This window comes from Mustela nivalis (assembly GCF_964662115.1).
Source record: "Mustela nivalis genome assembly, chromosome: 7".
NCBI classification, from domain to species: domain Eukaryota; kingdom Metazoa; phylum Chordata; class Mammalia; order Carnivora; family Mustelidae; genus Mustela; species Mustela nivalis.
Window position 1 is genome coordinate 102,698,947 of NC_139026.1, and position 12,836 is coordinate 102,711,782.

The 12,836-nt window shown below is 40.5% G+C and overlaps 1 long non-coding RNA gene across 2 annotated transcripts in view; it reads right to left on the minus strand.

The window, feature by feature from the left end:
• LOC309870410 overlaps positions 1-10,963 on the minus strand; it is a 56,704-nt gene extending 45,741 nt beyond the window's left edge. For both annotated transcript variants that reach the window (XR_014314562.1, XR_014314563.1), the window contains exon 1: positions 10,807-10,963. This is a non-coding gene — a long non-coding RNA (uncharacterized lncRNA). The remainder of the gene's footprint in view (positions 1-10,806) is intronic.
• Between the last annotated feature and the right edge of the window lie 1,873 nt (positions 10,964-12,836).

Sequence of the window (12,836 nt, forward strand, 5' to 3'; positions counted from 1 at the left end):
CCCTACACCTTTTTAAAAATAAACTTAATCTTTAGAATAGTTGCGTATTTCAATTGAGAACATAGTGCAGAGAGTTCCTGCAACATACCCAGTTTCCCTACTACTAACATGGTACCAATATCAGTATGGTACCTTTGTCACAACTAATGACCTGACAATAATACATTATTATTGACAAAAGCCTATACTCAATTCAAATTTCCTTATTTTATAACCTAATGTTCTTTTTCTGTCCCAGATTTACCCAGGATACCACATTACATTTAGTCATCAGGTCTCCTTGAACTTCCTCAAGCTGCGACAGTTTCTCAGACTTCCCTTGTTCTTGATGTCCTTGAAGGAAGAATATTGGTCATGTATTTTGTAGAAGGTCCCTGTAGTGAATGTGATATATTTCTCATGATAAGTTAGTTTGCAGGTTTTTCAGGGCAAAACCAGGAGTAAAGGGCCATCAAGGATACATACTATCAACATGCTCATCGTTCTTGATGTTGACCTTGAGCCCCGGGCTGAGGTAGTGTTTGTTGGTTTCTCCACTATAAAGTCACTCTTTTATCCTCCTTTGTATTGCACTCTTTGGAAAGAAGTCACTATTCCCAGTCGCATTTAAGGAATGGGGAGCTATGCTCCAACTTAAGTTTGTATACATAATATCGAGTATTCAACTGACAATATTAGACATACAAAAAGACAAGAGCTTACCTAAAACAGAAAATAAGATAAAACCCAGGTCCAGAGGCTAGAGTTATTAAAATCAGACTTAAAATACCTACAATTGGGGCACCTGGGTGGCTTAAATTAAAGCCTCTGCTTTCGGCTCAGGTCATGATCCCAGGGTCCTGGGATCCAGCCCCGCATCGGGCTCTCTGCTCCGAGGAGAGCCTGCTTCCTCCTCTCTCCGCCTGCCTCTCTTGCCTACTTGTAATCTCTGTCTGTCAAATAAATAAATAAAATCTTTTTAAAAAATTTTTTAAATATCTATGATTAAGATGCTTAATAATATAAGTAATAAGATGAAAATTTTCAGCAGAGCACTAGAAACTAAAAAAAAAAAATAGAATTGAAAAATAAAGTAACAAATTAAGAACTTTTTTAAAACTGTGCTCAATGTGGGGCTCAAACTCACAACCCCACACCAAGAGTTGCATTCTCTATGGACTGATCCAGCCAGGTGCCCCACAAATTAAGAATTTATTTAATTTATTTTTTATAAAGATTTAATTTATTTATTTGACAGAGAGAGAGGACACAAGAGCGGAGAGAATGAGAAGCAGAAGCAGTCTCCCCACTGAGCAAAGAGCCCAATGAGGGACTCGATTCCAGGACCCTAGGATCATGACCTGAATCAAAAGTAGATGCTTGGGGTGCCTGGGTGGCTCAGTGGGTTAAAGCCTCGGCCTTCAGTTCGGGTTATGATCCCAGGGTCCTGGGATCGAGCCCCGAGTCGGGCTTTCTGCTCAGCGGAGAACCTACCTCTCTTCCTCTCTCTCTGCCTGTCTCTCTGCCTGTTTGTGATCTCTGTCAAATAAATAAATAAAATCTTTAAAAAAAAAAAAAAAAGCAGATGCTTAACCAACTGAGCCACCCAGGTGCCCCACAAATTAAGAATTCAATAGGTGGGGGCGCCTGGGTGACTCAGTGGATTAAGCCTCTGCCTTCGGCTTGGGTCATGGTCTCAGGGTCCTGGGATTGAGCACTGCATTGGGGTTCTCTGCTCAGCAGGGAGCCTGTTTCCTCCTCCCTCTCTGCCTGCCTCTCTGCCTTCTTGTGATCTCTTTCTGTCAAATAAATAAATTAAATCTTTAAAAAAAAAAGAATTCAATAGGTGATTTTCACAACAGATTACACACAGCTGAATAAGAAATTAGTTAGGACATCTGGCTGTCTCAGTGGGTAGAACATCCGAATTGATCTGGGGGTTGTGAGCTCAAGCCCCATGTTGGGCATAGATACTATCTTAAAAAAAAAAAAAGAAAGAAAGAAAGAAAAGAAATAAATCAACTGAAAGATCAGTAAGAAGAAAATATCTGTACAGAAGAACAGAAGGACAAAGATAGGAAATGCAGTAAAGAGCATAAGTGGCATATGCGGGTCACTACAAGAAGGTCCAACATAGGTAATTGAGTCCCAGAGGGAGAATTTAAAAAGAAGGAAGTAGAAGACATTTTTGAAGATATAATGGCCAAGATTTTCCAAAACTGAGGAATGACATCAAGACACAGAATCACACCCATGGGATTACAAAACAAACAAAAACGAAACAAAATGATGAGAATATCTTGAACCAACCAGAGAACAGAAAAATAGGAAGCAAAAGTACAGAACATGAAGGGCAAATATTATGTAGAGAATGGTAGCTTTTAACAATTTTTTTTAAAGATTTTATTTATTTATTTGACAGACAGAGATCACAAGTAGGCAGAGGCAGGCAGAGAGAGAGAAGAAAGCAGGCTCTCTGATCGATGCGGGGCTCGATCCCAGGACCCTGAGATCATGACCTGAGCCTAAGGTAGAGGCTTTAAGCCACTGAGCCACCAGGCGCCCCAACAATTTAATATAATAGTTTGGGAAACTGATGTTTTATGCTTTTTATTGAATATTATTTTTCAGTGAGTAGCAGTAGAAGAAGACTCCTAATGCTGCTGTAATTATCAGTACCAAATAGGTGTATAAAAATAAAATATAGGGCGCCTGAGTGGCTCAGTTGGTTGGGCAATTGCCCTCGGCTCAGGTCATATTCTCAGAGTCTGGGATCGAGTCCCATGGACTCCCAGCTCCATGGAGAGTCTGCTTCTCTCTCTGACATTCTCTCTCTCTTTCAAATACATAAAAATAAATTTTTTTTTAATTTTTTATAAATATGGGGCACCTGTGTGGCTCAGTGGGTTGAAGCCTCTACCTTAGGCTTAGGTCATGATCTCAGGGTCCTGGGATCGAGCCCCGCATCGGGCTCTCTGCTCAGCAGGGAGTCTGCTTCACCCTCTCTCTCCGCCTGCCTCTCTGCCTACTTGACATCTCTGTCTGTTAAATAAATAAATAAATATTTAATAAAAATTTTTTAAATAAAATAAAATATTAAAATTAAACATCAGGGACACCTGGGTGGCTCAGTGGGTTCAAGCCTCTGCCTTCGGCTCAGGTCATGATCCCAGAGTCCTGAGATTGAGCCCCACATTGGGCTCTCTGCTCTGCAAGGAGCCTGCTTCCTCCTCCTCTCTCTCTCTGCTTGCCTCTCTGCCTACTTGTGATCTCTGTTAAATAAATAAATTAAATCTTTAAAAAAATAAAAAATAAAATTAAACATCAGAAACTAATATAACTATTAAGTTGACTGAAATTAAAATTAAAACCTTTACACAGACCTGTACCCCTGGGGATAAAAATATGTGTTTATAAAAAATAAAAAATTTAAAAAAAAATTAAAACCTTTAAAAAATGAAACATCAGATACATTTAATAATTTCTTTCTTCCTTCCTTCCTTCCTTCCTTCCTTTCTTTCTTTCTGAGAGAGAGAGCATGTGCATGCGTGAGAGGGGAGAGGGTAGTCAGAGGGAGAGAGAGAATCCCAAGCAGGCTCCATGTCCAGCATAGAGCCTGATACAGGGCTTGATCTCACGACACTGAGATCATGATCCAAGCCAAAATCAAAAGTTAGATGCTGAACCGACTGAGCCACCCAAGTGTCCCCCGCTTTGAGAGATCTCTGTGTCCCTCTCACTGCCGGCCCCCTCCTCCCTCCACACATGCACTGCTGTTGGGCAGAGAGAAACTTTAAAAGCCTGAGTATGATTAAAAGAAAGAGACAGACAGGTAATATCAAAGAATCAGTCCAAAGAAAAAATAATTATTACTTCTGTCAATGTTCTAACTAGATTGCAATCACTCTGAGCATACATTAAGTTTTAGCCTATATAGGGCATTTCAAATTTTGACTCCCATACTTAATAGACATATCAAGAATGGAGGGAGTTGAAAAGGATCATGATTAGGGAGACTCAGGGGAAGATGCTGATGGAAGGAAAAGTGTACGACCACATGGGAGGGCCTTGCAACAGGGTCTGGAAGTGCTATACCGCAACTATTAAGTATGTCTTCATTACCCAGCACCGACTGCTTTTATGTGGGATAATAAGTATTCTAATATGAGATCTTTGCCCTCAATAGCCTTTCATTATTATTCAAAAGCTTTTAGCAATATGTTGAGATTGACTCTGTTTTTGATAGCATGTGGATATTTCCCAGAAGTGGAAGAGAAAAAAAAAGTGTCTGGGTAGTTGGGCCATAAGGTCACAAACTGGCAGACAGTGTTTTACTCAGTAAGGTCTGAGAGTTTTTTGATACATTAGGACCCCCCTTGATCCTCCTTGATGATGAGTTTGATGGTAAGGCAGACAACTATTATAGAGGCTTGGGCTGAAAGCTTTGTTGGTGGGATGTAGGACTGAATAGATATAAAGGAAAAAAACCATGACAGGCTACTCATAGGAAACCACTTGGATGTCCAATGCAAACAGAAATACCAAAGGACAAAGGCAGAGAAACATTAGAAAGGAACTCCAAAGCAACTACACACCAAATCTTAATATGGGAAAGTTGTCTTGAGCCGTCATTGTTTGACACCCACCAATGACCCATCACTCATTCTACAGTTATGCTTACTTTAGCATCAACCTTGACACCTACCCTAACATCCCCAACCCAACCTCATCAACACCAAATGGCCATCCACCCAGTGACTGCTGATTACTCTTCAAATATAACTATTTTGAAGGATAACTGTACCTCTCAAAATGTAAAACACACATGCCGTATCAGCAAGCAGTGTCACTTCCAGAAGACTATGTTAGACACATGCAAAAGGATTTATGGTTCAAGTATTTTCATTTCAGCATACTTTGTCACAGAAATTTTATAGAGTGAATATGTTTTTAACAAATTAAAGTATTTCTATATTATAAAATTGCCTTCTGACCTTGTAGAAATGAGTTAGACTTTCCAGGACTGACTGGGGATATTCATATTTATATTTCTGGGAGGTGTTGTTTTTTTTTAAGCTATACACAAATGCTTTTAAGAAGTGAATCAGGGGCACCCAGCTGGCTCTGTTGGTGGAGCACGTGACTCTTGATCTTGGGGTTGTAGATTCCAGCCCACGTTGGGTGTAGAGATCACTTAAAAATAAAATCTTAAAAAAAAGGGAGAAAGGTAATCGAAAAAAATATTGCCTCTAACTTATCACTTGCACCCACATGCTCTGCTTTTCTCCTGCTACAACAGACAACTTCTCTCTGCTCCTAACTAACGCCAAACTCAGCACTGGTACACAAAACCCCATCCCTTGGATGTAGCCCACGGTTTTGTTCTGGCCAGTTCTCCCCTCTCTCCTTCTTCATCAAGTTTTTTTCCCCTCCGTGGATTACATCCATCAGCACCACAATTCTTCCCATTTCTCTCATTTCAAATACACCTTCTCTTGAAGCTACTTTCACCACCAGCCACTGCCCCATGTCTATAATTCCCTTACAGTGAATGCCTCAGAAGAGGACAGTATTTCCATCCCTCCAGATCACACCATAATTTCTCCAATCCAGCAGTCTCTCTTAGCCACATTGACTGGGGGAAACTGGAACTTGTATTTGTCCCGGTGTGAAGCTATATAAAATAGGCATCGATTATTTTACGTTGTTGAGGCACCTGGGTGGCTCAGTTGTTTAAAGCGTCTGACTCTTGGTTCTGGGTCAGGTGATGATCTCAGTCCCGCACTGGGCTCCCTGCTCAGCCTGTTTGTCCCTCTCCTTCTGCTCTTCTCCTTGTTCACTCTTTCTCTTTCTCAAATAAATTAATTAAATCTTTTTTAAAAATATTTTATATTGTTGGCAGTAATACTACTTTATATGATGACCAAGATTATTTAACTTCCAGTTTATAGAAAATTTAGGGCATAAAAGGAAAAGTTAGGTGACCCCGGGAGAAAATAAGCAGAAAAATCCAAAATATGAGACATTCTAGAGAATCCAGTGTCTTCAGCATTTCACAATGTCACAAAAGAAAGACTGTTCTAGATTTTAAAAGAGATGTAATGAGTGTTACAGACAAATGCAACACATGGTTTTAGACTGGATTGGGTGACGGAGCCACAGGACCAGATTCTGAGCAAGACCAAGCCCTAAGAAGACAGCAATCTTCAAGATTGAAGAGTAGTCTGATTTCTTATTTTTTCTTGACTCACGAGTTAGAAAAGTTATTGAGAAATCACTGAATTCCTGGTGCTTCCATGAAGCACTCTATGTCTTGGGCAACCGAAACAGACACAAGCAGAACAGTCATCTACTAACCCTCCCAATCTGCCCTAGGAGATACGCCCTTATTCCCCCACACAGCTGGCCACCATCTACCCTGAGATTTTTTTTTCCTTTTTCCTCATCTGGTCATCTGTTTCCCTGAATATATTTCCTTTATTGTTATATACTTAGGTTTTATGATAGCACATAGCAATTCATTTTATTTAGTTTTTCAGCTTCTCTTTTTTAAAAAAAGATTTTATTTATTGGGGTGCCTGGGTGGCTCAGTGGGTTAAGCCTCTGTCTTTGGCTCAGGTCATGATCTCAGGGTCCTGGGATCGAGCCCCACATCAGGCTCTCTGGCGGGGAGCCTGTTTCTTCCTCTCTTTCTGCCTGCCTTTCTGCCTACTTGAGATCTCTCTCTCTTTCTCTCTCTCTTTCTCTCTCTCTCTCTCTCTCTCAAATAAATAAATAAATAATCTTTTTAAAAATCCTTAAAAATAAAAATAGATGAAGGATTTTTTTTAAGATTTTATTTATTTATTTGACAGAGGGAGAGAGATCACAAGTAGGCAGAGAGAGAGGAGGAAGCAGGCTCCCTGCGGAACAGAGAGCCCCAAAACGGGGATCGATCCCAGGACCTCGGGACCATGACCTGAGCCGAAGGCAGAGGCTTAACCCACTGAGTCACCCAGGCGCCCCAGATGAAGGATTTTTAATGGCCTACCATCAGATATCCCCAGATGGCTCCAGAATTCTGCATTAGTAGTATGTTTGTACACTGACGGGAAACATCTAGTACTGGAGGAAATAGGTGATGACGCAATAGACAGCCGCAAGAGTTCCCGGAGTCCAAGCCGGGAGCAATCAGAGAGGATGAGCTCAGTCACAACGCAGGCCCTACCGGCCTTAGAAAGGAGCAGAGATATATCATGTGAGGACGGTTTTATGATGAAGGACTGGAACGGCTTTGCTTGTAGTTTTCGGGGAGGAAGGATATTTTCTTCCATTTCCAAGATTCTTTTTACTAACAACTTTTTGTTAGAAGGGCTACATCCTCCTCTCTCTCTCTCTCTCTCTCTCTGCCTGCCTCTCTGCCTACTTGTGATCTCTCTCTGTCAAATAAACAAATAAAATCTTAAAAAAAAAAAAAGAAGAAGAAGAAGGGCTACATTCTCAAAGCTGAACACAGAAAAAGAAGCAATTTTGAGAACCTGGTATTGACAATGGAGGAAAAAAATTAAACTCTTAGAGAGCTTTTGAACAACTGGAATTGAGAAAGAAAATGTGAGTCCTTCAACTGAGAAAGGAGCAAAGGGTGGTTCTCCACTTTTTTTTACTTTTTTAAAATTAACACATAATGTGTCATTTGTTTCAGGGGTACAGGTCTGTGGTTCATCATTCCTACATAATTCACAGCACTCACCATAGCACATACCTGTGTCCCATCACCCAGAGTCCATCACCCAGCCACCCCAGCCCTTTCACCCCCTGCCCCTCCAGCAGGGTGGTTCTGCATTTTATACTGAATGCTGAGAATACAGACAATTGTTTGAGAAAAAAGGATGATTCTACACCTCTTGGAGAAGAATTCTCCTTGACACTGTTGGTGCCTCTCTGTGAAAACAAAGGGTTCAAGCTTTGTTGCTTGGAACTCACAAAAATCCACAGGTCTATTTGCTTACGGTTCACAACCCAGATACATTACGTATTATTTCTGTTAATGGCATTGCTGGGAAGACAGCTCCAACTTGTGTCCTAAATTTAATTCATGTCGAGTAATAAAGACATGACATTTTTATGACTATAAAAGATAAAACAGCAGCAGTCAATAATAATCTGTACTTAGTGGGGAAGCTTGCTTAACGAACCTAAACCTTATTTCCTAAGTCATCATGAATGGGCACAACCCATTATCACCATGTGAGAGTCTTCATAAAGGAGTAAACAAATTTTGATAGGTGCACAAGTGCGATATGTCTGAGAAATTTTGCATTAAAAAGAACATAAACCATTAAGTAGTCGGCTTTTACATGTTTTACCTGATCAGATAAAACAAACAAAACTGTAAACTTTTGTATAAGCAAAAAATGTATACCTTTTTTGAGCAAATGTGTATGTCTGTAAAAAGTCATAACTATAGAGGTACCTGGGTGATTTGTTCGGTTAAGTGTCTGACTTCGGCTCAGGTGGCAACCTCAGGGTCCTGGGATGGAGCCCCACATCGTCCCTCTCCCTTTGCCCCTCCCCCTGTTCGTTCTCTCCCTCGCTCTCTCTCAAATAAATAAAATCTTTTTAAAAAGTCATAACTATAGGTTTTAACATTTTTATACTAAATAAAAAATATATTCTAAGTCCTAACTATATCAAAGGCAATAAATAAAAATAGCATTAAAATAAGGTAACTAATGTGTTTAATAAGAAGCTCCTTCACTTTAAAGATTTATTTACTTATTTGAGAGAGAAAGAGAAAGAGGGGAAGAGTGTGACGGGGGAGGGGCAAAAGGAAATGAGGGAGAGAGGAAGCCAACTTCCTGCTGAGCCTGGAGCCTGACATGGGGCTCGATCCCACATCCCTGAGATCATGAACTGAGCCCAAACCAAGAGTCAGATGCTCGACCAAATGAACCACTCAGGCACCCCAGCAGCTCTTTCACTTTGCTATAATATTGTTTAAGTAAGGCTGGCCTTCACAGATGTGATTGAAAGAATATGGTCTTATATTTGGCTTATCTACAGCCAAAACAGCAATGGTTTTTTTTACTCTTTAATGCCTTTCTTGCAATTGAGTGTGTTTTCTCATTAAAAGAAAAACATTGGGGACGCCTGGGTGGCTCAGTTGGTTGGACGACTGCCTTCGGCTCAGGTCATGATCCCGGAGTCCCGGGATCGAGTCCCGCATCGGACTCCCAGCTCCATGGGGAGTCTGCTTCTCTCTCTGACCTTCTCCTCGTTCATGCTCTCTCTCACTGTCTCTCTCTCAAGTAAATAAATAAAATCTTAAAAAAAAAAAAAAAAAAAAAAAAAAAAAAGAAAAACATTGGGATGCATGGGTGACTCAGTCGGTTCAGTCACTGCCTTCAGCTCAGGTCATGATCCCAGGATCCCACAACGGGCTCCTTGATCAGCAGGGAGCCTGCTTCTCTCTCTGCCTCTGCCTACCACTCTGCCTGCTTCTGCTCTCTCTCTCTCTGACAAGTAAATAAATAAATAAAATCTTAAAAAAAAAGAAAAGAAAAGAAAAGAAAAATATTTGGGGGCGCCTGGGTGGCTCAGTGGGTTAAGCCTCTGAGTGGTGGCTCAGGTCACAATCTCAGGGTCCTGGGATCGAGCCCCGCATCGGGCTCTCTGCTCAGCGAGGAGCCAGTTTCCCCCTCTCTTTCTGCCTGACTCTGCCTACTTGTGATCTCTGTCTGTCAAATAAATAAATAAAATCTTAAAAAAAAAAAAGTAGAGACATGAAATTATTTGCCCCATGATTTTCATAAAATTATACTATGAGTAACCAGTGAGAGTAGCTCATGTTTTCAAGCTCTTATCTGCCATTTTTAACTCTCACAGAACAAGTCCTCCTTCCTGTGGAGCTCTCACAATTGTGTCCCCGGCGCCATCTTACCAGGACCAGTCAAGGCTTTCCTGTAAATGAAACGCAGGCCCCTCGCTGCCTGGGCAAGCACTCACTATCTTTCACACTGCCCAAAGTACCAGGAATGAAAGTCTATACCACAAAAACACTGCAAAAAAAAGTTCTAGTACCGGCACGCTTGGTGGCTCAGCTGGTTGAGCCTGACTTTGGCTCAGGTCATGATCTCTGGGTCCTGGGGTCAGCCCCACAGTGAGTCCTGACTAAGGCCTGAATTGAGCCTCACACTGAGCCCAGTTTAGCTCCTGCTTTGGCTTCTGGCTCCACGTTCAGCAGGGAGTCTGCTTCACCCTCTCCTTCTGACCCTCCCCCCATCACCCATGCTGTCTCTCAACGAAATAACATCTTAAAAAAACAAATAAAATCTTTATAAAAATGAATTATAAATTCACATAATATAGATAGCAATGTATGTGATAGATAATTATAGTATTTATAAAAACAAAACATTGTAGATAACACAAATGTGATCATAAGAACTAATGGATGATGCTGGAGATATACAGACTAAATTATTATACACCCAATAAAACTCATATATTTTGAAAAATGTTTAATAGAAGGAAACATACTTGATGTAATATGTGAAAAAAAGTCAGAGGACATTGCCAGAGGGTTTAAGAAGATAAAGAAGTAAGCACTGGGATTCCCAAAAAATGAATTTAAATTTTCTCAAAAAGATTATAAATCGGCATGTATATGGTTTTCACAACTTTCTTTAGACTGTGCATACAAACAAGTGTATATATATTAAAAATAATGAAAACAAAGGAACATCTAATTTATTATTTTTGTATTGGACTGTTAGGGTAAAGGTGATTACATAATTTTCTTTTCTTTTGTTCTTCCCATTTCCAAACCCAATTTCCTTTGATACTCACTTAATCTGAGATGCCTGGGTGGCTGAGTTGGTTAAGCCGCTGCCTTCAGGTCAGGTTGTGATCCCAGGGTCCCAGGATCAAGTACCACATTGGGTTCCCTGCTCAGCCGGGAGCCTGCTTCTCTCTCTTCCTCTGCCTGCCTCTCTGCCTGCTTATGCACTCTCTCTCTGACAAATAAAATCTTGAAAGAAAAAAATTACTCACTTATTCTTTTATTAGCCAGAAATATGTTACTCCCTTTTTTTACAGCCCATGTCTGAGCTAGACCTGGCCTCTACCCAAAATAATTCCATAGCTGAACACATACCACGCTCCAACCATAACCTACCTGGTCATATCAACGCTCAGGCAGTTATTTCTTTTAGTAATTTTTCTAATGAATCAAGATGTGCAAAATAAAGGGCACCTGGGTGGCTCAGTCATTAAGCATCTTCCTTCGGCTCAGGTCATGATCCCAGGGAGCCTGGGATCCGGCTCTCTGCTCAGCAGGGAGCCTGCTTCCTCCTCTCTCTCTCTGCCTGTCTCTCTGCCCACTTGTGAACTCTGTCAAAAAAAATAAATAAAATCTTTAAACAATAATAAAATATTTTATTAAATAAATAAATAAATAAATTTTAAGGAGATGTGCAGTGTGGGGTACCCGGCTGTCTCCGTTGACAGAGCATAAGACTCTTGATCTCAGGCTCATGAATTCAAGCCCCGTATTCGGAGCAGAGCCTACTTAAAAAAATAAAATAAAAACAAAAATGAAAATGTACAGTGCTTTTCACCTCCCACGTCCTCCATTCTTGACTAACTTGTCAAACCCTTCTACTTCTTGGTCTCAGTAAAGCCTCAGTATTACCCTCTAACTGATCTTATTCAAATTAAGAGTTTCTTGACTTATTATTATTTTTAAAGACTTTATTTATTTACTTGATAGAGAGAGCACAAGCAGGGGGAGCAGAAGAAGGAGAAGCAGGCTCCCTCCCTATTATAGAAGGCACTCCTATTATTATCTTTAAAGTAGGCTCCACACCCAACATGGGGCTCGAACTCGAGATCGAGGATCACATGCTGACTCTTGACTGAGCTCCAGGTGCTCCAAGAGGGTCTTGGCCTTTAACCCAAATCCCTAACTCACCTTTCTGACTTGAACAGTATCTCCTGATTCTAATAATATCTGTACCGGTTTCTCTACTTGGCCTTGATATTCTAACTGAACTGACATTTGTCTTTTAGAGATGTTTTAACTATTGCTTTTACCTTTATATTTTACTCTTTGCTTGTATTTATTGAACAAACTGATTGAGAACAAGTGATGGAGGATGAAAAAGGGGTACTAAATGTAACCCACTCTTTGAAGAACTTTGTAGGTTACAGGACAAGATGGTAGGTGCTTAGAGTGAGAGGTAGGTTTAAGAGAGAATTGCTCTTTTCAAATAAGAGAATTTTGAGCACAATTAAGTGCTTAAGGCAATAACCCAACATTGTTGCAAGTTGCCTAAATTCAGTGTACAGTGAACTAAATTTTGATATGTTGCATTTCCTTATTAGTTCCATAGATTATCACAACCCCAACCCAACCCTAATAGCTACAGCAGAACAGAGGAGGGACACCTGGCTGGTTCAGTCGGTAGAGCATGCAAATCTTGATCTGTGGACATGAGTTCCAGCCCCATGTGGCACGTAGAGATTATTTTTTTAAAAAGAAGAAGAAGAAGAGAGGGGGGAAAAAAAAAACACACAAGAAAAAAAGGAAGGAGAAAAGAAGAACAAATTTCAGAAGTACTTGAGCACTGGAGCAGCTAAAATCAAAACACCATTTCTTGAAAATAGCACTTCCCAAACAAAATTCTTCCCATGGCTCATCAAGTCTTAAAACAAATCCACGACTAGAGCGTATCATGCTTAGCGAAATAAGTCAAGCAGAGAAAGACAACTATCATATGATCTCCCTGATATGAGGAAGTGGTGATGCAACATGGGGGCTTAAGTGGGTAGGAGAAGAATCAATGAAACAAGATGGGATTGGGAGGGAGACAAACCAT